Raw genomic sequence first — 26,845 nt, forward strand, 5'->3', positions numbered from 1 at the left:
TGAAGTCACTTGTGCTCACAGATCAGAACTATTTATACATTTGAACAGAATACCATAGGAGGATTAGAGCATTCTTTAAAAATCATAACATGCTTTGTGCTTTTATTTCTTTCAAAAAGGAATGAATGTAGACAATATAAATACAAATAGAAACCTATTGATCCATTTCCTTAGTTTGCCAACTAGCACATGCTTTTCATGCTTTGTAATTTCAAATTAATTTAGATCAGATTCTTGTATTTTATAAACCACTGTATTGAATCTCTTTATACCACTGTCAATTATTTCATGTGAACAAATTTGCTTAATGCATACATTTTTCATTACTGTGCTAAAGGCATTTGATTGAACTTTGGTGTCTTCAGCTGTCAAAAAAGCCAGAATGAAACATTAGAAGGAAGACTGAATGAGTTTTCTTTCATTACCTCTGCAAAGGACTCATTTTTTAAATTTATATGACTGTTCTAACTATGGTAGAATTTTATGATAAGGAAAAATAAATTGTACCCTAAGGTAATATTCCCATTTTGATGGATTATAAAACATGTTAAAATTGGTCATTACACACTATAATTCTTCATGGTTTCAAACCCTGTTAGTATATATTTTTTTGAATTATAAAAAATAGAGATCAATTTAGTTGGTGTTATTAAATGACAATGCACCCAGGCTACAGCATTGTAAAATGACAGCACCAGGTATCAGGGTTCATGTATTTGCACTCCTGTTGTTTTGAATGAAAACAGCCTTTACTCCTATGGCACAGACAGGTGAGAGTGACAATTGGAACTGAATCAGTGCAATATGTTTGAGGCTTGAAAAAAACCTGAATTCATATTTCACAGAAAATTACTATTATACCCTAAGAAAAAAAGCAGACATTCTTTAAAAAATTGCTTATAAAATAATTGAAGTGTGAGGGTAAAATATGGTCACATATGAAACAAAATTTCAGGGAACAAAATGAGAGATGGTCTTGGACACTTCCGGGTAAGATGGCGGAAGAGTAAGACGCGGAGATCACCTTCCTCCCCACAGATACACCAGAAATACAGCTACACGTGGAACAACTCCTACAGAACACCTACTGAACGCTGGCAGAAGACCCGAGACCTCCCAAAGGCAAGAAACTCCCCACATACCTGGGTAGGGCAAAGCAGAGAGATTCCCGCACAGAGGAGCGCTGCCGAGCGGCACTCACCAGGCCGGGAGGCTTGTCTGCTCCCCCGCCGGGGCGGGCGGCGCTGGAGCTGAGGCTCGGGCTTCGGTCAGAGCGCAGGGAGAGGACTGGGGCTGGCGGCGAGAACTCAGCCTGAAGGGGGCTAATGTGCCACAGCTAGCCGGGAGGGAGTCCGGGAAAACTCTGGAGCTGCTGAAGAGGCAGGAGACTTTTTCTTCCCTCTTGGTTTCCTGGTGCGCGAGGAGAGGGGATTAAGAGCGCCGCGTAAAGCAGCTCCAGAGATGGGCGCGAGTCGCGGCTGAAAGCGCAGAGCCCAGAGACGGGCGTGGGACGCTGGGGCTGCTGCTGCCGCCGCCAAGAAGCCTGTGTGCGAGCGCAGGTCACTGTCCACACCGCCCTTCCGGGAGCCTGTGCAGCCTGCCACTGCCGGGGTCCCGGGATCCAGGGGCGGCTTCCCTGGGAGAACGCACGACGCGCCTCAGGCTGGTGCAACGTCACGCCGACCTCTGCCGCTGCAGGCTCGCCCCGCACTCCGTGCCCCTCCCCCCCGCCCGGCCCGAGTGAGCCAGAGTCCCCGATGAGGCTGCTCCTTTAATCCTGTCCTGTCTGAGCGAAGAACAGACGCCCTCCGGCGACCTACACGCAGAGGCGGGGCCAAATCCAAAGCTGAGACCCAGGAGCTGTGAGAAAAAAGAAGAGAAAGGGAAACCTCTCCCAGCAGCCTCAGAAGCAGCGGATTAAAGCTCCACAATCAACTTGATGTACCCTGCATCTGTGGAATACATGAATAGACAACAAATCATCCCAAATTGAGGAGCCAGGAGTCAGTGCTGTGCCTCTGAGGTGGGAGAGCCAACTTCAGGACACTGGTCCACAAGAGACCTCCCAGCTCCACATAATATCAAACGGCGAAAATCTTCCAGAGATCTCCATCTCTACACCAGCACCCAGCTTCACTCAACGACCAGCAAGCTACAGTGCTGGACACCCTTTGCCAAACAACTAGCAAGACAGGAACACAACGCCACCCATTAGCTGAGAGGCTGCCTCAAATCATAAAAAGTCTGCAAACACCCCAAAACACACCACCAGACGTGGACCTGCCCACCAGAAAGACAAGATCCAGCCTCATCCACCAGAACACAGGCAGTAGTCCCCTCCACCAAGAAGCCTACACAACCCACTAAACCAACCTTAGCCACTGGGGACAGACACCAAAAACAACGGGAACTACGAACCTGCAGCCTGCAAAAAGGAGACCCCAAACACAGTAACATAAGCAAAATGAGAAAACAGAAAAACACACAGCAGGAGAAGGAGCAAGATAAAAACCCACCAGACCTAACAAAAGAAGAGGTAATAGGCAGTCTATCTGAAAAAGAATTCAGAATAATGATGGTAAAGATGATCCAAAATCTTGGAAATAGAATAGACAAAATGCAAGAAACAGTTAACAAGGACCTAGAAGAACTAAAGACGAATCAAGCAACGATTAAAAACACAATAAATGAAATAAAAAATACTCTAGATGGGATCAATAGCAGAATAACTGAGGCAGAAGAACGGATAAGTGAGGTGGAAGATAAAATAGTGGAAATAACTGCTGCACAGCAAAATAAAGAAAAAAGAATGAAAAGAACAGAGGACAGTCTCAGAGACCTCTGGGACAACATTAAACGCACCAACATTCGAATTATAGGGGTTCCAGAAGAAGAAGAGAAAAAGAAAGGGACTGAGAAAATATTTGAAGAGATTATAGTTGAAAACTTCCCTAATATGGGAAAGGAAATAGTTAATCAAGTCCAGGAGGCACAGAGAGTCCCATACAGAATAAATCCAAGGAGAAATACACCAAGACACATATTAATCAAACTGTCAAAAATTAAACACAAAGAAATCATATTAAAAGCAGCAAGGCAAAAACAACAAATAACACACAAGGGAATCCCCATCAGGATAACAGCTGATCTCTCAGCAGAAACTCTACAAGCCAGAAGGGAGTGGCAGGACATACTTAAAGTGATGAAGGAGAAAAACCTGCAACCAAGATTACTCTACCCAGCAAGGATCTCATTCAGATTTGATGGAGAAATTAAAACCTTTACAGACAAGCAAAAGCTGAGAGAGTTCAGCACCACCAAACCAGCTTTACAACAAATGCTAAAGGAACTTCTCTAGGCAAGAAACACAACAGAAGGAAAAGAACTACAATAACGAACCCAAAACAATTAAGAAAATGGGAATAGGAACATACATATCAATAATTACCTTAAATGTAAATGGACTAAATGCTCCCACCAAAAGACACAGACTGGCTGAATGGATACAAAAACAAGACCCATATATATGCTGTCTACAAGAGACCCACTTCAGACCTAGAGACACATACAGACTGAAAGTAAGGGGATGGAAAAAGATATTCCATGCAAATGGAAACCAAAAGAAAGCTGGAGTAGCAATTCTCATATCAGACAAAATAGACTTTAAAATAAAGACTACTAGAAGAGACAAAGAAGGACACTACATAATGATCAAGTGATCAATCCAAGAAGAAGATATAACAATTGTAAATATTTATGCACCAAACATAGGAGCACCTCAATACATAAGGGAAATATTAACAGCCATAAAAGGAGAAATCGACAGTAACACAATCATAGTAGGGGACTTTAACACCCCACTTTCACCAATGGACAGGTCATCCAAAATGAAAATAAATAAGGAAACACAAGCTTTAAATGATACATTAAACAAGATGGACTTAATTGATATTTATAGGACATTCCATCCAAAAACAACAGAATACACATTTTTCTCAAGTGCTCATGGAACATTCTCCAGGATAGATCATATCTTGGGTCACAAATCAAGCCTTGGTAAATTTAAGAAAATTGAAATTGTATCAAGTATCTTTTCCGACCACAATGCTATGAGACTAGATATCGATTACAGGAAAAGAGCTGTAAAACATACAAACACATGGAGGCTAAACAATACACTACTTAATAACGAAGTGATCACTGAAGAAATCAAAGAGGAAATTAAAAAATACCTAGAAACAAATGACAATGGAGACACGGCGACCCAAAACCTATGGGATGCAGCAAAAGCAGTTCTAAGAGGGAAGTTTATGGCAATACAATCCCACCTTAAGAAACAGGAAATATCTCGAATAAACAACCTAACCTTGCACCTAAAGCAATTAGAGAAAGAAGAACAAAAACATCCCAAAGTTAGCAGAAGGAAAGAAATCATAAAAATCAGATCAGAAATAAATGAAAAAGAAATGAAGGAAACGATAGCAAAGATCAATAAAACTAAAAGCTGGTTCTTTGAGAAGATAAACAAAATTGATAAACCATTAGCCAGACTCATCAAGAAAAAAAGGGAGAAGACTCAAATCAATAGAATTAGAAATGAAAAAGGAGAAATAACAACTGACACTGCAGAAATACAAAAGATCATGAGAGATTACTATAAGCAACTCTATGCCAATAAAATGGACAACCTGGAAGAAATGGACAAATTCTTAGAAATGCACAACCTGCCAAGACTGAATCAGGAAGAAATAGAAAATATGAACAGACCAATCACAAGCACTGAAATTGAAACTGTGATTAAAAATCTTCCAACAAACAAAAGCCCAGGACCAGATGGCTTCACAGGCGAATTCTATCAAGCATTTAGAGAAGAGCTAACACCTATCCTTCTGAAACTCTTCCAAAATATAGCAGAGGGAGGAACACTCCCAAACTCATTCTACGAGGCCTCCATCACCTTGATACCAAAACCAGACAAGGATGTCACAAAGAAAGAAAACTACAGGCCAATATCACTGATGAACATAGATGCAAAAATCCTCAACAAAATACTAGCAAACAGAATTCAACAGCACATTAAAAGGATCATACACCATGATCAAGTGGGGTTTATTCCAGGAATGCAAGGATTCTTCAATATACGCAAATCAATCAATGTGATACACCATATTAACAAACTGAAGGAGAAAAACCATATGATCATCTCAATAGATGCAGAGAAAGCTTTTGACGAAATTCAACACCCATTTATGATAAAAACCCTGCAGAAAGTAGGCATAGAGGGAACTTTCCTCAACATAATAAAGGCCATATATGACAAACCCACAGCCAGCATCGTCCTCAATGGTGAAAAACTGAAACCATTTCCACTAAGATCAGGAACAAGACAAGGTTGCCCACTCTCACCACTCTTATTCAACATAGTTTTGGAAGTTTTAGCCACAGCAATCAGAGAAGAAAAGGAAATAAAAGGAATCCAAATGGGAAAAGAAGAAGTAAAGCTGTCACTGTTTGCAGATGACATGATACTATACATAGAGAATCCTAAAGATGCTACCAGAAAACTACTAGAGCTAATCAATGAATTTGGTAAAGTTGCAGGATACAAAATTAATGCACAGAAATCTCTGGCATTCCTATATACTAATGATGAAAAATCTGAAAGTGAAATCAAGAAAACACTCCCATTTACCATTGCAACAAAAAGAATAAAATATCTAGGAATAAACCTACCTAAGGAGACAAAAGACCTGTATGCAGAAAATTATAAGACACTGATGAAAGAAATTAAAGATGATACAAATAGATGGAGAGATGTACCATGTTCTTGGATTGGAAGAATCAACATTGTGAAAATGACTCTACTACCCAAAGCAATCTACAGATTCAATGCAATACCTATCAAACTACCAATGGCATTTTTCACAGAACTAGAACAAAAAATTTCACAATTTGTATGGAAACACAAAAGACCCCGAATAGCCAAAGCAATCTTGAGAACGAAAAACAGAGCTGGAGGAATCAGGCTCCCTGACTTCAGACTATACTACAAAGCTACAGTAATCAAGACAGTATGGTACTGGCACAAAAACAGAAAGATAGATCAATGGAACAGGATAGAAAGCCCAGAGATAAACCCACGCACATATGGTCACCTTATCTTTGATAAAGGAGGCAGGAATGTACAGTGGAGAAAGGACAGTCTCTTCAATAAGTGGTGCTGGGAAAACTGGACAGGGACATGTAAAAGTATGAGATTAGATCACTCCCTAACACCATACACAAAAATTAGCTCAAAATGGATTAAAGAACTAAATGTAAGGCCAGACACTATCAAACTCCTAGAGGAAAACATAGGCAGAACACTATATGACATAAATCACAGCAAGATCCTTTTTGACCCACCTCCTAGAGAAATGGAAATAAAGACAAAAATAAACATATGGGACCTAATGAAAGTTCAAAGCTTTTGCACAGCAAAGGAAACCATAAACAAGACGAAAAGACTACCCTCAGAATGGGAGAAAATATTTGCAAATGAAGCAACTGACAAAGGATTAATCTCCAAAATTTATAAGCAGCTCATGCAGCTCAATAGCAAAAAAACAAACAACCCAATCCAAAAATGGGCAGAAGACCTAAATAGACATTTCTCCACAGAAGATATACAGACAGCCAACAAACACATGAAAGGATGCTCAACATCTTTACTCATTAGAGAAATGCAAATCAAAACTACAATGAGATATCATCTCACACCAGTCAGAATGGCCATCATCAAAAAATCTAGAAACAATAAATGCTGGAGAGGGTGTGGAAAAAAGGGAACACTCTTGCACTGCTGGTGGGAATGTGAATTGGTACAGCCACTATGGAGAACGGTATGGAGGTTCCTTAAAAAACTACAAATAGAACTACCATATGACCCAGCAATCCCACTACTGGGCATATACCCTGAGAAAACCATAATTCAAAAAGAGACATGTACCAAAATGTTCATAGCAGCCCTATTTACAATAGCCCGGAGATGGAAACAACCTAAGTGTCCATCATCGGATGAATGGGTAAAGAAGATGTGGCACATATATACAATGGAATATTACTCAGCCATAAAAAGAAATGAAATTGAGCTATTTGTAATGAGGTGGATGGACCTAGAGTCTGTCATACACAGTGAAGTAAGTCAGAAAGAGAAAGACAAATACTGTATGCTGACACATATATATGGAATTTAAGAAATAAATGTCATCAAGAACATAGGGGTAAGACAGGAATAAAGACACAGACCTACTAGAGCATGGACTTGAGGATATGGGGAGGGGGAAGGGTAAGCTGTGACAAAGTGGGGGAGCGGCATGGACAATTATACACTACCAGACGTGGGGTAGATGGCTGGTGGGAGGCAGCCGCGTAGCACAGGGAAGTCAGCTCGGTTCTTTGTGACCGCCTGGAGGGGTGGGATGGGGAGGGTGGGAGGGAGACGCAAAAGGGAGGGGATATGGGAACATATGTATATGTATAACTGACTAAATTTGTAATAAAAAAAAATGAGAGATGGTCTTAAACGCAGAATAAAGCTTGGATTTTTCGAAAATATGTTGATCTAGTTTTTCCACAGATTTCACAGCTGTCTTCTAACAGTACAACATTCCCATTATAAAATTCTTTGCTTATAATTTCACTACTGGTTGGTCATCCAGACTTCCAATGTGCTAGACAGAGTCACATTTGGTTTCCTACTTAATCCACTTAAATTGTCAAGTAGGGATTATAATCACCATTTTATAAACATGGGAAGTAAATTTTACAGTTTATCAATTTGTCCTAAACCAAGTTACTAATATGTAGCAGAGCTGCAACCTGAACTTTCATTTATTCTGACTCTAAATCCTTTAGTCTTTTATTTTCCTGCTTTTCCACTTTGCTTTTACTTTTCTTGTCCTGCTGCTAATAAGCAAAACACTTAGTAAACATTTCTAAATGTAAATAAAGCCTGAATAAACAAATAAAATAATAAATTTAAATACTTAATAATTAAGAATAATAAATATTATAAGATAAAGGCAAAGCTAATCAAAAAACAAGCAGGATCAGATGTAATCTGGTAAAATATTCAAACTGATAGATAAGAGATCTCACAAGTACAAATCCACTTTAGACACAAACAAACAAAATTCATCCTTTGACCACTCCTCAATAACATTAAATGTTACAAGGGGTAAAAAGAAAGGAAAAGGGCCAAGGAACATAGAGCTGTTTAGGAAAAATACTTTAAAAATACTTTACCTTAAGATTTCTCACTTTTTGTTAATGCAAGAGGACAACAGAAAGATGTTCTTACTTTTTTTTTTTTTTTTTTTTTTTTTTTTTTTTTTTTGCGGTAGGTCTGCAGGCCTGTCACTGTTGTGGCCTCAATCGTTGCGGAGCACAGGCTCTGGACGTGCAGGCTCAGCGGCCATGGCTTATGGGCCCAGCTGCTCCGTGGCATGTGGGATCTTCCCGGACCAGGGCACGAACCTGTGTCCCCTGCATTGGCAGGTGGACTCTCAACTACTGTGCCACCAGGGGAGCCCAAGATGTTCTTAGTTTAATGAGACTAAAAAAAAAAACAAACCCAGAAACCTTAATGTGAGGACAAATATTACTGTTGTATAGTAGTGTTTAAAAACACATGTCATAAAAATGTTTTTAAGATTAATTTCTGCTTTCTACATTGACAGCAGTGGTTTTCAAAGATTATGGTTGTGATATACATTTAGTAGAGAAGTATTTAAAATCCATGTAATAAAGATGATTTTAAGAGTGCTACATGAATGCTACTTTAAGAAGAGTGTTATTTTCAGGGAATGGATGTGATAGCCATCCTGGAATGCAAATAGAGAATTGTTTAAAAACATATGTGATAAAGGTAATTATAAGAGCGCTATATGAAAAAAGAAAAAGAAATCATTGTAATCTTATTGAATGCCTACCAGAGGACAGGTACCAAGAGGATACCAGGACAATGAGGCAATCATTTAAAAGAATAAGCACATTTGATTATTAAAATAATTTTCTTAAAAGTTCATAATGTGAAAAAAAGGTAATGAACGTGTTAGGATTCTAACTGCAGACTGCATCCACAGAAATTGGAAAGAAGTGGTTCATAAAAGCACTGATACCCATGTTTTCCACCAAGGTAGTAAAAATTAAATAACTTGTTATTCATTTCAATAGTTAGTTTAATATAAAAAGACAATGAGAAAACTTTATAGCACAGTGGAGTGAAACAACATGTACTTTGGAATTTCTCAGTCCAAGACTTGAATCCTTTTTCAAACACTTTCAGATTCTGTTGTCTTGTGCAAGTTAGACACTCAAGGGCTCACTGCCCACATCTGTAAAAGACAGACAATAATGCCTATTTTACTATATTATTTTGAGGATGTTATAGGTAAAGTTCCAAGTGTAGTGCTTGGCACATTTAGTTTATGTGAAAACTTCTTCTCTCCCTTTATTTTATTCACATAGATCAAATAATTTCTTAGTAGGAGTATGTTGCATGTTTTATGTGATGGAAATATTTTCCACATATATTTTCTGATTACTATTACAACATGAAAGTTATATTTTCTCTTGTTTCCAGCCACTTCAATGGCTCATAATATCATTTTAATGGTTTCATTTAAATTTTTATTTTTTATTTTGTTTTCTTTGCAAATAATGATAATTTGTCTCTTTATTTTGATTTAAAATTTTACTGTTCGGGCCTCCCTGGTGGCGCAAGTGGTTGAGAGTCCGCCTGCCGATGCAGGGGATACGGGTTCGTGCCCCGGTCTGGGAGGATCCCCTATGCCGCGGAGCGGCTGGGCCCGTGAGCCATGGCCGCTGAGCCTGCGCGTCCGGAGCCTGCGCGTCCGGAGCCTGTGCTCCGCAACGGGGGAGGCCACAACAGTGAGAGGCCCGCATACCGCAAAAAAAAAAAAAAAAAAAAAAAAAATTTTACTGTTCTGTCTGGAATTGAAGAGTGGTCTTAACTCATCATTTTACAATTAATGTAATGCTTACCATTTGAAATGTGTGTGTGTGTATGTGTGTGTGTGTGTGTTTATAGACACATTCACATCAAGGATTCCACATTATAAATAGTTGTTGTGTCTCCTTAGACTCTTCTAGACTCTAACACTTTCTCAGATTTTCTTTGTTTTGAAGACCTGGACAGTTTTGAGGAGTAATGGCCAGATATTTTTCAATTTTGCTTTATTGGATATTTTACTTGTTATTAAATTGGGTTATGAGATATTTATATTATACTTTGTACTATAATCTAATACTATGTCATTTATTTTCTTGATCAAATTGTTCCAGGTTTGGACATTGGGAGATCTATCAGTTGGCTCCTTGGTCTCTTTCACTAACATAATTTTGGTTTCTGAGCACTTCCTTACTTTCAGTCACTAAAAGATTCTCCCAGATTATCTTGTTTGTTCTTGTTCCAGCTCCAGAATCAGCCAATTCTCCAAGAATCTCTGATTTCTTTTATTGGAGATAATATTAGAGACAAGCATTCAAGTTTTGGTAGTGCAGTTGCTACTAGGATGTCATTACTTCTAGATCATATTAGCTGACAAACTATGGAAATATATATATGTATACATATATCTATAAATATTTCTATATGTGTCCATTTGTATCTGCATTCAGCTAATCATGAGTTCATACTGATGTCTACAATTCTAATTCAGTACTGTATGGATCATTCAAGCTTCCCACGCTTACTTATCTGTAATCTCTCACTCCAACACGGCTCCCATCATCTGATATCTAATCACTTAATTACATCAGTTTCAATATACATTTATAGCAGTTTCAGAATTTTTAACCTTCACCCATGGGAAAAAACTTTACTAACTAAATGTAGTGCTTACGTACTGCTCATTTTGCCTTTGGTCTCACAAACTCTGCTAATTTCAAAAGTTACCTAGATCAGCATCTTTTTTCCCCACCCCACATTAGTGAGGTTACTTCATATATTTATAATTCAGTTATGTTGTTTTGTAACATTCTGCATTCCATCCTGAGATCACCTGACCTCTTAAATGATTTTTTTAAATTTGCATACATTAAGGGTCACTCTTTATCCTGCAAAGTTCTATGGCTTTTGACAAATGCATAGAGTAATTTATTCAGCATCACAGTATTATACAGAGTAGTTTCACTGCCCTAAAAAAATTCCCTGTTCTTTATTTATTCAAACATGCTTCTTCAAGCCATTGGAAACCAATGATCTGTTAACCAGCTCTACAGTTTTTCATTTGTTTCTGGATGTCATAAAATTAGAAACATATAATATGTAGCCTTTTTAGACTAGCTTCTTTAACCCAGTAATATACATTGGGGTTTATTTTTACCTTTATAGCTTGATGTCTTATTTCTTGTTAGTGCTGAACAAAATGCCACTGTATGGATCCATTACATTCTGTTTATACCATTCACCTATTAAAGGACATCTTGGTTGCTTCTAGTTTTCAGCTATTATGAATAAAGATCTTATGAACATCCAATTGCAGATTTTTGTTTGCATTTATGTTTACTAATCATTTGGGTAACGACCTAGGAATGTGATTTCTGAATTTTATGGTAAGGCTATATTTAGCTTTGTAAAAAATTGATACACTGTCTTCCAAAATTACTACCGTTTTGTATTCCCACCAGCAGTGAATGAGTTTCTGATGCTCTGCATCCTTTCCATTAATTGATACTGTCAAGTTTTTGGATTTCAGCCATTGTACTGGGATGTGTAGTGGCAACTTACTGTTGTCTAATTTGCAATTGCTTAATGACTAATGTGTTCAGTTGTCTTTCATATACCTTTTTAAAAATCGTATGCTTGTCTTCTTTGGTGAGGTGTCTGTTCATAATTTTTGGCCTTTATTTTAATTAGATTTTTGTTCTATTGTAGAGTTTTAATTCTTTGTATATTTTATTTTATTTTTTTTATTTTTTATTATTAGTTTCTGCTTTATAATAAAGTGAATCAGTCATACATATACATCTGTTCCCACAACCCTTCCCTCTTGCATCTCCCTCCCTCCCACCTTCCCTATCCCACCCCTCCAGGTGGTCACAAAGCACCAAGCTGATCTCCCTGTGCACTGCGGCTGCTTCCCACTATCTGTCTACCTTACGTTTGGTAGTGTATATATGTCCATGCCCCTCTTTCGCTTTGTCACAGCTTACCCTAACCCCTCCCCTTATCCTCAAGTCCATTCTCAAGTAGGTCTGTGTCTTTATTCCTGTTGTACCCCTAGGTTCTTCATGACTTTTTTTTAAATTCCATATATATGTGTTAGCATACGGTATTTGTCTTTCTCTTTCTGACTTACTTCACTATGTATGACAGACTCTAGGTCTATCCACCTCATTACAAATAGCTCAATTTCGTTTCTTTTTAAGGCTGAGTAATATTCCATTGTATATATGTGCCACAACTTCTTTATCCATTCATCCGATGATGGACACTTAGGTTGTTTCCAGCTCCGGGCTATTGTGAATAGAGCTGCAATGAACATTTTGGTACATGTCTCTTTTTGAATTATGGTTTTCTCAGGGTATATGCCTGGTAGTGGGATTGCTGGGTCATATGGTAGCTCTATTTTTAGATACTGAAGGAACCTCCATACTGTTCTCCATAGTGGCTGTACCAATTCACATTCCCACCAGCAGTGCAAGAGTGTTCCCTTTTCTCCACACCCTCTCCAGCATTTATTGTTTCTAGATTTCTTGATGATGGCCATTCTGACTGGTGTGAGATGATATCTCATTGTAGTTTTGATTTGCATTTCTCTAATGATTAATGATGTTGAGCATTCTTTCATGTGTTTGTTGGCAGTCTGAATATATTCTTTGGAGAAATGCCTATTTAAGTCTTCTGCCCATTTTTGGATTGGGTTGTTTGTTTTTTTTGCTATTGAGATGCATGAGTTGCTTATAAATTTTGGAGATTAATCCTTTGTCAGTTGCTTCATTTGCAAATATTTTCTCCCATTCTGAGAGTTGTCTTTTGGTCTTATTTATGGTTTCCTTTGCTAGCAAAAGCTTTGAAGTTTCATTAGGTCCCATTTGTTTATTGTTGTTTTTATTTCAATTTCTGTAGGAGATGGGTCCAAAAGGATCTTGCTGTGATTTGTATCATAGAGTGTTCTGCCTATGTTTCTCCCTAAGAGTTTGATAGTTTCTGGCCTTACATTTAGGTCTTTAATCCATTTTGAGCTTATTTTTGTGTATGGCGATAGGGAATGATCTAATCTCATACTTTTACATGTCCCTGTCCAGTTTTCCCAGCACCACTTATTGAAGAGGCTGTCCTTTCTCCACTGTACATTCCTGCCTCCTTTATCAAAGAAAAGTTGGCCATATGTGCGTGGGTTTATCTCTGGGCTTTCTATCCTATTCCATTGATCTATCTTTCTGTTTTTATGCCAGTACCACACTGTCTTGATTACTGTAGCTTCGTAGTATAGTCTGAAGGCAGGGAGCCTGATTCCTCCAACTCCGTTTTTCATTCTCAAGATTGCTTTGGCTATTAGGGGTCTTTTGTTTATCCAAACAAATTGTGAAATTTTTTGTTCTAGTTCTGTGAAAAATGCCAGTGGTAGTTTGATAGGGATTGCATTGAATCTGTAGATTGCTATGCGTAGTAGAGTCATTTTCACAATATTGATTCTTCCAATCCAGGAGCATGGTATATCTCTCCATCTATTTGTATCATCTTTAATTTGTTTCATCAGTGTCTTATAATTTTCTGCATACAGGTCTTTTGTCTCCTTAGGTAGGTTTATTCCTAAATGTTTTATTCTTTTTGTTGCAATGGTAAATGGGAGTGTTTTCTTGATTTCACTTTGAGATTTTTCAGCATTAGTGTACAGGAATGCCAGAGATTTCTGTGCATTAATTTTGTATCCTGCTACTATACCGAATTCATTGATTAGCTCTAGGAGTTTTCTGGTAGCATCTTTAGGATTCTCTATGTATAGTATCATGTCACCAGCAAACAGTGACAGTTTTACTTCTTCTTTTGCAATTTGGATTCCTTCTATTTCCTTTTCTTCTCTGATTGCTGTGGCTAAAACTTCCAAAACTATGTGGAATAAGAGTGGTGAGAGTGGGCAACCTTGTCTTGTTCCTGATCTTAGTGGAAATGCTTTGAGTTTTTCACCATTGAGGACGATGCTGGCTGTGGGTTTGTCATATATGGCCTTTATTATGTTGAGGAAAGTTCCCTCTATGCCTACTTTCTGCAGGGTTTTTATCATAAATGGGTGTTGAATTTTGTCAAAAGCTTTCTCTGCATCTATTGAGATGATCATATGTGTTTTCTCCTTCAGTTTGTTATTGTGTATGGTGTATCACGTTGATTGATTTAGGTATATTGAAGAATCCTTGCATTCCTGAAATAAACCACAGTTGATCATGGTGTATGATCCTTTTAATGTGCTGTTAGATTCTGTTGCTAGTATTTTGTTGAGGATTTTTGCATCTATGTTCATCAGTGATATTGGCCTGTAGTTTTCTTTCTTTGTGACATCCTTGCCTGGTTTTGGTATCAAGGTGATGGTGGCCTCGTAGAATGAGTTTGGGAGTGCTCCTCCCTCTGTTATATTTTGGAAGAGTTTGAGAAGGATAGGTGTTAGCTCTTCTCTAAATGTTTGATAGAATTCGCCTGTGAAGCCATCTGGTCCTGGGCTTTTGTTTATTGGAAGATTTTTAATCACAGTTTCAATTTCAGTGCTTGTGCTTGGTCTATACATATTTTCTATTTCTTCCTGATTCAGTCTTGGCAGGTTGTGCATTTCTAAGAATTTGTCCATTTCTTCCAGGTTGTCCATTTTATTGGCATAGAGTTTCTTGTAGTAAACTCTCATGATCTTTGGTATTTTGCAGTGTCAGTTGTTACTTCTCCTTTTTCATTTCTAATTCTATTGATTTGAGTCTTCTCCCTTTTATTCTTGATGAGTCTGGCTAATGGTTTATTAATATTTTTATCTTCTCAAAGAACCAGCTTTTAGTTTTATTGATCTTTGCTATCGTTTCCTTCATTTCTTTTTCATTTATTTCTAATCTGATCTTTATGATTTCTTTCCTTCTGCTAAATTTGGGTTTTTTTTTTGTTCTTCTTTCTCTAATTGCTTTAGGTGTAGGGTCAGGTTGTTTGCTCAAGATGTTTCCTGTTTCTTAAGGTGGGATTGTATTGCTATAAACTTCCCCCTTAGAACTGCTTTTGCTGCATCCCATAGGTTTTGGGTCATCGTGTCTCCATTGTCATTTGTTTCTAGGTATTTTTTAATTTCCTCTTTGATTTCTTCAGTGATCACTTCGTTATTAAGTAGTGTATTGTTTAGCCTCCATGTGTTTGTATTTTTTACAGATGTTTTCCTGTAATTGATGTCTAGTCTCATAGCATTGTGGTCGGAAAAGATACTTGATACAATTTCAATTTTCTTAAATTTACAAAGGCTTGATTTGTGACCAAAGATATGATCTATCCTGGAGAATGTTCCATGAGCACTTGAGAAAAATGTGTATTCTGTTGTTTTTGGATGGAATGTCCTATAAATATCAATTAAGTCCTTCTTGTTTAATGTATCTTTTAAAGCTTGTGTTTCCTTATTTATTTTCATTTTGGATGATCTGTCCATTGGTGAAAGTGGGGTGTTAAAGTCCCCTATTATGTGTGTTTTACTGTCGATTTCCCCTTTTATGACTGTTAGTATTTGCCTTATGTATTGAGGTGCTCCTATATTGGGTGAATAAATATTTATAATTGTTATATATTCTTCTTAGATCGATCTCTTGATCATTATGTAATGTCCTTCTTTGTTTCTTCTAATAGTCTTTATTTTAAAATCCAATTTGTCTGATATAAGAATTGCTACTCCAGCTTTCTTTTGATTTCCATTTGCATGGAATATCTTTTTCCATCCCCTTACTTTCAATCTGTATGTGTCTCTAGGTCTGAAGTGGGTCTCTTGTAGACAGCATATATATGGGTCTTGTTTTTGTATCCATTCAGCCAATCTGTGTCTTTTGGTGGAAGCATTTAGTCCATTTACATTTAAGGTAATTATTGATATGTATATTCCTATTCCAGTTTCCTAATTGTTTTGGGTTTGTTATTGTAGGTCTTTTCCTTCTGTTGTGTTTCTTGCCTAGAGAAGTTCCTTTAGCATTTGTTGTAAAGTTGGTTTGGTGGTGCTGAACTCTCTCAGCTTTTGCTTGTCTGTAAAGATTTTAATTTCTCCATCAAATCTGAATGAGATCCTTGCTGGGTAGAGTAATCTTGGTTGCAGGTTTTTCTCCTTCATCACTTTAAATATGTCTTGCCACTCCCTTCTGGCTTGTAGAGTTTCTGCTGAGAGGTCAGCTGTTAACCTGCTTGGTATTCCCTTGTGTGTTATTTGTTGTTTTTCCCTTGTTGCTTTTAATATGAGTTCTTTGTGTTTAATTTTTGACAGTTTGATTAATATGTGTCTTGGCGTATTTCTCCTTGGATTTATTCTGTCTGGGACTCTCTGTGCCTCCTGGACTTGATTAACTATTTCCTTTCCCATACTAGGGACGTTTTCAACTATAATCTGTTTAAATATTTTCTCAGTCCCTTTCTTTTTCTCTTCCTCTTCTGGAACCCCTATCATTCTTATGTTTGTGCATTTAATGTTGTCCCAGAGGTCTCTGAGACTGTCCTCAGTTCTTTTCATCCTTTTTTCTTTATTCTGCTCTCAGCAGTCATTTCCACTCTTTTATCTTCCACGTCAGTTATCCGTTCTTCTGCCTCAGTTATTCTGCTATTGATCCCATCTAGAGTATTGTAAATTTCATTTATTGTGTTTCTAATCATTGCTTGATTCATCTTTAGTTCTTCTAGGTCCTTGTTAACTGTTTTTTGCAGTTTGTCTATTCTATTTCCAAGATTTTGGATCATCTTTACTATCATTATTCTGAATTCTTTTTCAGGTAGACTGCCTATTACCTCTTCATTTGTTAGGTCTGGTGTGTTTTTATTTTGCTCCTTCACTTGCTGTGTGTTTTTCTGTCTTCTCATTTTGCTTATCTTACTGTGTTTGGGGTCTCCTTTTTGCAGGCTGCAGATTCGTAGTTCCCGTTGTTTTTGGTGTGTCTCCCCAGTGGCTAAGGTTGTTTCAGTGGGTTGTGTAGGCTTCCTGGTGGAGGGGGCTAGTGCCTGTGTTCTGGTTGATGAGGCTCTATCTTGTCTTTCTGGTGGACAGGTCCACGTCTGGTGGTGTGTTTTGTGGTGCCTGTGGCCTTATTATGTTTTTAGGCAGCCTCTCTGCTAATGGGTGGTGCCATGTTCCCTTCTTGCTAGTTGCCTGACACAGGGTGACCAGCACTGCAACTTGCTGGTCGTTGAGTGAAGCTGGGTGCTGGTTTTGAGATGAGGATCTCTGGGAGGTCTCTTGTGGACCCGTGTCCTGAAGTTGGCTCTCCCACTTCAGAGGCACAGCACTGACTCCTGGCTGCAGCACCAAGAGCTTTTCATCTACCCGGCTCAGAATAAAAGGGAGAAATTGTAGAAAGAAATAATTAGTAGAAGAAAGAAAGAGAGAAAGAAAGAAAGAAAAAGGAAAGAAAGGAAGAAAGGATGGAAGAAAGAAAGAAAGAAAGAAAGGAGGGAGGGAGGGAGGAAGGAAAGAAAGAAAGAAAGAATGAAAGACAAGAGGGAAGGAGGGAGGAAGGAAAGAAAGAAAGAAAGAAAGGAGGGGGGAGGGAGGGAAGGAGGAAGGGAAGGTACGAAAAAGAGAGAGAACATAAAGTGAAAAAGAATAAAATATGATAAAATATATTAGCATTATTAAAATAAAAAAGTAATTATTTTTAAAAAAATGGACGGATAGAACCCTGGGACAAATGGTGGAAGCAAAGCTATACAGAGAAAATCTCACATGGAAGCATACACATACACATTTGCAAAAAGAGAACAGGGGGAAAAAATCGTAAATCTTGCTCTCAAAGTCCAGCTCCTCAATTTGGCATAATTTGTTGTAAAAAGAGGAAAAGGGGAAATAGTCTTAAATCTTGCTCTCAAAGTCCACCTCCTCAATTTGGGATAATTCGTCGTAAAAAGAGGAAAAGGGGAAAAAATCTTAAATCTTGTTCTGAAAGTCCACTCCCTCAATTTGGGATGATTCACTTTCCACTCATATATTGCACAATTGCAGGGTACATCAAGTTGATTGTGGAGATTTAATCCACTGCTTCTTAGGCTGCTGTGAGAGATTTCCCTTTCTCTTCTTTGTTCTCACAGCTCCTGGGTCTCAGCTTTGGACTCGGCCCCGCCTCTCCCTGTAGGTCGCCGGAGGGCATCTGTTCTTCACTCAGTCAGGACGGGTTTAAAGGAGCAGCTGCTTCGGGGACTCTGGCTCACTCAGGCCGAGGGGAGGGAGGGGCAAGGAGTGCGGGATGAGCCTGCGGCGGCAGAGGCCCGAGGCACTCTGTGCACTTTCCCAGGGAAGCCGTCCCTGAATCCCAGGACCCCAGCAGTGGTGGGCTGCACAGGCTCCCCAGAAGGGGGGTGTGGACAGTGACCTGTGCTCGCACACAGGCTTCTTGGCGGTGGCAGCAGCAGCCGCAGTGTCACGCTCCCATCTCCAGGATCCATGCCTTTAGCTGCGGCTCTACGCTTGTCTCTGGAGCCCCTTTAAGCAGCGCTCTTAATCCCCTCTCCTCACGCACCAGGAAACAAAGAGGGAAGAAAAAGTCTCTTGCCTCTTAGGCAGCTCCAGACTTTTTTCCAGACTCCCTCCGGGCTAACCGTGGTGCACTAACCGCTTCAGGCTCTCTTCCCGCCACCAGCCCCAGGCCTCTCCCTGCGCTCTGACTGAAACCCGATACCCGAGCCTCAGCTCCCAACCCCGCCCGCCCTGGCGGCCGAGCAGACAAGCCTCTCGGTCTGGTGAGTGCCTGTCGGCACCGATCCTCTGTGTGGGGATCTCTCCGCTTTGCCCTCCGCACCCCTGTGGCTGCACTCTCCTCCGCGGCTCCGAAGCTTTCCCTCTCCACCACCCGCAGTCTCCACCTGTGAAGGGGCTCCTAGTGTATGGAAACCTTTCCACCTTTCACGGCTCCCTCCCACTGGTGCAGGTCCTGTCCCTATCCTTTTGTCTCTGCTTATTCTTTTTTCTTTTGCCCTACCCAGGTACGTGGGGAGTTTCTTGCCTTTTGGGGAGTCTGAGGTCTTCTGTCAGCATTTAGTAGGTGTTCTGTAGGAGTTGTTCCACGTGTAGATGAATTTCTGATGTATCTGTGGGGAGGAAGGTGATCTCCACATCTTACTCATCCGCCATCTTCCTGCCAATATCCTCTTTGTATATTTTAGATACAAGTCCTTTATTAGACATGCATTGGCAAAATTTTTCTCCCAGTCTGTCTTATGAATTTAGTTTCCTATTGCTGCTATAACAAATCACCACAAACTGAGTTACTTAAGCAATACAAATTTATTCTTTTATTGTTCTTGACATCAGAATTTCTACAAATATGGTGTTGTCAAGGCTGTATTCCTCCTGGGTTTCTAAGGGAGAATTCATTTCCTTCCTTTTCCTAGCTCCTAGAGGTTGCTTGCATTATTTGGCTCATGGCCCCACCCTCCATCTTCAAAGTCAGCAGCATGGAATTTTACTATCTCTCTGAGACTGACTCTCCTTCCCTCATTTTATAAAAACCCTTGTGTCTACATTGGGACCCCCAGATAGTCCAGGGTAATCTCCCCATCTCAAGATTCTTAACTATATCTGCAAAACCTCTTTTGCCAAGTAAGGTAACATATTCACACAACTTTTTCTTAATCTGGAGATTAGGATGTGGACATCCTTAGGTGACCATTATTTAGCATATCACACTTAGCTTTCAATTCTCTTAGCAGTGTATTTCTCAAAGAAAATTTTCAAATTTTTAATAAAGTTCATTTTATCATTTTTTTGATGGATTGTTCTTTTGATAAGGTATCAAAAAATTCATCAGGGGGCTTCCCTGGTGGCACAGTGGTTGAGAATCTGCCTGCCAACACAGGGGATAAGGTTTCGAACCCTGGTCTGGGAAGATCCCACATGCCACGGAACAACTAGCCCCATGAGCCACAATTACTGAGCCTGCACATCTGGAGCCTGTGCCCCACAACAAGAGAGGCCGCGATAGTGAGAGGCCCATGCACTGCGATGAGGAGTGGCTCCTGCTTGCCGCATCTAGAGAAAGCCCTCATACAGAAACGAAGAGCCAACACAGCCATAAATAAATAAATAAATAAAATTAAAAAAAATTCATCAAACCGAAGGTCACCTATGTTTTCTTCTATAAGTTTAAAAATTTTCCATTTTCCATTTAGGTCTATTATCCATTTTTACTTAATATTTGTGAAGGGTGTAAAGTCTGAGTCAAGATTAATTATTTTGCATAGGTATTCTTTCTTTCTTGTTACTACAACAAATTACCACAAACTCAGTGGCTTAAAACAACACAAATATATTTTCTTACAGTGTTTGAGTCAGAAATCCAAAATGGGTTTTAGGGGCTGTGTTACTTCTGGAGGTTCCAGGAGAGAATCTTTTCCTTGTATTTCTAGCTTCAGAAGGACACCTGAATTCCTTGGCCCATAGACACCTCCTCCATCTTCAAAACAACAACAAACATATTCAAATCTCTGCTTCTGTTGCTTGACATATCTTTCTCCCTGACCTTCACACTCTTGGCTCTCTCTTATAAAAGACCCTTGTGATTACTCAGCCTTATCTGGATAATACAGGATAATCTGCTTATGTCAAGATTCTTAATCACATCTGCAAAGTCCCTTTTATCATGTAAGGTAACATGTTCAGAGGATCTGGGGTCAAGACATGGACATCTTTGAAGGACATTATTTTGTTTACCAGATATAGAAACAACCAATTTTTCTAACACCATTTGTTAAAAAACCTAATCCCTACTCTATTCAATTGCCTGTACTCCTTTTTAACAGTCACTTGGATATATTTATGTGGATTTATTTCTGGATGCTCTTTATGATCTATGTGTCTCTTCTTTCACTCCTGGCACCACATTGTCTTGATTACATAACTGTAGAGTAAGTCATAAAATCATGTATTGTGAATCTTCAATTTTGTTCTTCCTCAGTTTTGCATTGCCTATTCTCAGCTTTTTGTGTTTCTTTATACACTTTAAAATCAATTTGATAATGTCTACAAATAGCTTGCTACAATTTTGTTTGACTGTTTTGAATTTACATATAGAGTGGGAAGAATTGACATATTAATAATTTGAGTCTTCCAATCTATGAACATGGATTATTTCTCCACTTATTAGATATTATTTGAATTTTCCATCAGAGTTTTGAAGGTTTTGGTGTTAGATACTGAAAATATTTTTTAGATTTGTACTAGAGTATCATTTTTTGGTGTTACTGTTCAATTTCAAATTGGGATTTGAATTTCAAATTCCATTTACTTATTACTGGAAAGCAATTAACTTTTGTGTTTTAAATTATAGACTTCCTGTAAATTTGCTTATTTTTTCCAGGAGGTCTTTTACTTTTTTCTTCATCTCTTGAGGATTTATTACATAAAAATCCATATGATCTGCAAACAAAAACTGCTTTATTTCTTCTTTCCTGTCTATACTCACTTTATTACCTTTTCTTATTTTATTGTACTACCTAGTACCTCCAGTACAATGTTGAATAGGAGTGGTTGGAGAGTACACCTTCCCTTGCTCCTAATCTAGATGGAAAAGCATTCAGTTTCTCATAACTAATTATGATATTAGCTGTTGGAATTTTGTGGATGTTATTTATCAAGTTAAGGAAGTCTCTATTTCTAATTTGTTCAGAGTTTTTATCATAAATGAGTGTGACTTTTTCTTCATCTATCAAGATATACATATAATTTTTCTTCTTTAGCTTATTAATGAGGTTGATTACATTGACTGATGTTTGAATATTAACAACATTGTATACATGAAGTAAATCACACTTGGTTGAAATCTATAATTATTTGTATACATAGTTGGATTTAATTTACTAATATTTTGTTGAAGGTTTTCTCATCTATGTTCATAAAAATATCAATCTGTAATTTTTCTTTCTTGTAATTTCTTTGTCTGATTTTGGTAGTAGGGTAATGCTGGCCTCACAGAATGAGTCAGGAAGTGTTCTCTGTGCTTCTATTTTCTAGAACACATTGTGGAAAATTGGTGTCTTTTCTTTATTAAATGTTTGGTAGAATTCACCAGTGAAACCATCTGGGCCTGGTGCCTTTTTTTTTCTTTTTTTTTTTGAAGGTTTTAATTAATGGTTCAGTTTCTTTAATTGATATAGGCCTATTCTGCTTACTTATTTCTTCTTAGGTGAGTCTTGTTAGTGTCTTTTAAGAAATATGTCCATTTTTTTTCAGATGTCAATATTTTGGGCAGAGAGTTAGTCATAGCATCCCCTTATTAGTGAATCAGTAGAAATGACCTCTCTTTCATTCCTTGTATTAGTAAGTTGCACTGTCAATCTTTATTTCTTAGTTACTGTAGGTAGAGATTTATCAATTTTTTTGATCTTTATAAATCAGTTTTTTATTTTGTTGACTTTTCCCTATTGCTTTCTTAGTCTCATTTTCATTGATTTTTACTCTAATTTATATTATTTCTTTTTCTTCTGCTTGCTTCAGGCTTAGCTTGTTCCTCTTTCTCTAGTTTCCTAAGGTAGTTTCTTCTTTTCTAATGCATTCATTTAATTCTGTAAATTTCTTTCAAAAAGCTTTTTTTATACTGCATCCCATAAAATTGGATAAGTTGAATTAACATTTTACTTAGTTCATTACATTAAAATTTTCTCTTCTTTAATCCATGAGTAATTTTGAAATGTTATTTAATTGCCAAATGTTTAGGATTTTCCAGGTCTCTTTCTGTTATTAATTTATAGTTTATTCCATTTTATTTGACAACACACTTTGTATGTCTTTTCATTCTTTTAACTTTGCTAAGGTAAGTTTTATGGTCCAGCATATAGTCTATCTTGGTGAGTTTTCTTTATGATATAAGAGAAAAATATACATTTTGCTGTTGTTGGGTGGAGTATTTTATACATGTCAGATCAAGTTGATTGATACTGTTATTCAGTTCAACTGTATTCTTACTGAGTTTTGCTTGTTTGTTTTATCAATTACTTAAAGAGGAGTTCTTCCAACTGTAATACTGAGTATATATTTTCTTGTGGTTCTATTATATTTTTGCCTCACATATTTTGATGCTATATTATTAGGTGTATACATATTAGGGATTGTTATATATTTTGGAGAATTGACCTTCTTCGTTATTATATAATTTCCTTTTTTACCTCTCAATTTTCCTTTTAGTAAAATTTGCTTTGTCTGAAATTAATATAGATCCACATTGATTTTCAGTTTTCCTAACTTTTTCTTTTTTTAAGGATGGATATGGTGACTTCCAAGCTCTTTATATATCAGGGCTGGAAGCAAAAGTCAGAAAAGGTAATCTAAACTTGAAATGGCAGAAGCTTTCTCTAAAATTGTATGCTTGGGATAAAAATGTAAATTTTTTCTCTAGAGTTATTCATTTTATGTAGCTGTCAGTGAAAACTTGAGTTTTACTTTATTTCTTTTAAAATCAGTGCTTCTTCATAATGTGCTGCATGGTTTGCCTGATGGATCTGGTTATGAGATTGATTACACCTATATCAGGGGATTAAGAGATGTGTCTATACCCAAGTCTGTGTGTTTGACCGAAACCTAGATAATACTTAGTTTAGCAATCTTTGTTCTCAAACTCAATTTTCCTTGAGATGTTTTCATTACCACACATCCTTTCTTTTATCTAAGTATTGGACAAATAATTGTGTGCTATTCTATGCTGCCTGATCACAGAGATTTTATGTCTTTAGTGAAGCTAAGCCACATAATGAGAGTGATATTGTTTGATAATTTTCAATCTCTTCCAGCTATTGACATTTTTCTTTCCCTAGGCATGTGCTTGTTTGATTACTCAGCTGGGAATTGTTATGATCTAAGTCCTTCTTTTCTCTCCAACTTCACTTCTTTCTGCCTTTACCAATACCCTCTCTTTTCTTTCATACCCAACACTGTACAGGTACTCCAAATCACTCATTATTCTTGGCACACTATTCTCTTGCACCTCTTTAGAGCCTAACCATCCATGTTTCCTCTTTCCCACTCAGTTTTTCTAGCAAACCCTCATCCACCTCCTAAACACTACCTCCTTTTAGGAAGTTTTCCCAGATTCCTCCATACAAAGTGCATTTTTCCAGCACTATACATTTAGCCCTCAAATTTTTCCTTTATGGCAACTGTTTAAATATTTCTGTCCTACAAAATAATATGGGCTACTTGGGCACAAGAGTGGTATCTCTTACCTTTTCTTTCCCCTTTAATGCTTAGCACAGAGTTTGGAGCCTATAAGTGCTCAACTCACATACATAAAAGTGAATGATAAATGATGAAATCAATAATTGGTAACTCTGACTTCTTTAAAAAATATTATTATATAAGTTTTAGGTTTACAGCATTATAATTTGACATCTGTATACACTACAAAGTGATCACCACCATAGGTCTTGTTGCCATCCATCACCATAAAGGCGACCCCTTCACTTATTTTGCCTATCCCCCAACCTCCTTCCCTTCTGGTTACCACTAATCTGATTTCTGTATCTATGAGTTTGTTTTTATTTTGCTTATTCATCAGTTTTTTATATTCCACATATGAGTGAAATCATATATTTGTCTTTCTCTATCAGAGTTATTCCACTTAACATAATACCTTCAAGGTCCATCCACGTTGTTGCAAAAGGCAGGATTTTCTTCTTTTTTATGGCTGAGTAATATTCCATTGTGTACTTATACCACATCTCCTTTACACATTCATCCATCCATCAATGGACTCCTAGGTAGTTTCCATGTCTTGAATATTGCAAATAAAACTGTAACGAACATAGAAGTGCATGTAGCTTTTGAAATAAGTGTTTCAGTGTTCTTCAGATAATACACAGAAGTGGAGTAGCTGGGTCAAATGGTAGTTCTATTCTTACATTTCTGAGGAATCTCCATACTGATTTTCATAGTGGTTGCACCAACTCACAGTCCCACCAACAGTGTACCAGTGTTCCCTTTTCTCCACATCCTCTCCACCATTTGTTATTACTAGTCTTTTTGGTAATAACCATTCTGTCGGGTGTGAGATGATCCTTCATTGTGGTTTTCATTTGCATTTCTCTAACAATTAGTGATTCTGAACATCTTATCATGTGCCTGTTGGCTATATGTATGTTTTCTTCGGAAAAATGTCTATTCAGTTCCTCTGCCCATTTTTTAACCACTTGTTTGTTTTTTTAATGTTGAGTTGTATGGGTTCTTTATATATTTTGCATAGTAACCCATTATCAGATATATGATTGCAAATAGTTTTTCCCATTCAGTAGATTACCTTTTCATTTTAATGATGATTTCCTTTGCTGCATAGAAGCCTTTTCATTTGATGTAGGTCTATTTGTTTATTTTTATTTTTGTTTCCCTTGTTTTTGTTCTCTTTCCCTTCCCTCCCCCACAAAAATGATGTTAAGACCAATGTCACTGAGGTTACCTCTTATATTTTTCTTAGGAATTTTATGATTTCAAGTCTCACATTTAAGTCTTTAGTCCATTTTGAGTTAATTTTTGTGTATGGTGTAAGATAGTGGTCTAATTTCATTCTTTGCATGTAGTTGTCCAGTTTTCTCAACATCATTTATTGAAGAGGCTCTCCTTTCCCCATTGTATGTTCTTGGCTCCTTTGTCAGAAATTAATTGTCTGTATATGCATAGGTTTATTTCTGGGCTCTCTATTCTGTTACATTAATCTCTGTGCCTGTTTTTGTGCCACTATTGTATTGTTTTGATTACTATAGATTTAGAGTATACTTTGAAATCAGAGAGCATGATATCTCTTTCTTTGTTCTTCTTTCTCAAGATTGTTTTAGCTATTCAAGGTCTTTTGCATTTCCATACAAATTTTAGAATAATTTGTTCTATTTCTGTGAAATAAGCCATTGGAATTTCGATAGAAATTGAATTTAATCTGTAGATTGCTTTGGGTAGTATGGACATTTTAACAATATTAATTCTTCCAATCCATGACCATGGGATATCTTTCCATTTATTTGTGTCTTCTACAATTTCTTTCATATCTTAGACTTTTCAGTGTATAGAATTTTCAGCTCCTTGAGTAGATTTATGCCTTGGTCTTTTATTCTTTGTGATGAAATTGTAAATGGGTTTATTTTCTTGATTTTTCTTTCAGATTGTTTGTTATTAGTGTATAGAAAAGCCACAACCTTCTGTGTATTGATTATGTATCTTGCAATTTTACTGAATTCATTTGTTAGTCCTAAAGTTTTTTTGGTGGCATTGTTAGAGTTTTCTATTTATAATATCATGTCATGTGCAAATAGTAACATTTTACTTCTTTCTGATTTGGATGACATTTATTTCTTTTTCTTGTATGATTCTCTGGTTAGGACTTCCAATCCTATGATGAATAAAAGTTGGGTGAGTGGACATCCTTGTTTTCTTCCTGATTGTAGCAGAAAAGATTTCAGCTTTTCACCATTGAGTATGATGTTACCTGTGTGTTTGTCATATGTGGCCTTTATTATAGTGAGGTGTATTCCCTTTATATTAACTTTGTTGAGAGTTTTTATCATAAATAGATGTGGATTTTTAAAATGCTTTTTTCTTAATCTATTGAGGTGACTATATAATTTTTATCCTCATTTTGTTAATGTGATTTATCACATTGATTG

Source organism: Mesoplodon densirostris, chromosome 7, assembly GCF_025265405.1.
Source record: "Mesoplodon densirostris isolate mMesDen1 chromosome 7, mMesDen1 primary haplotype, whole genome shotgun sequence".
Taxonomy (NCBI): Eukaryota; Metazoa; Chordata; class Mammalia; order Artiodactyla; family Ziphiidae; genus Mesoplodon; species Mesoplodon densirostris.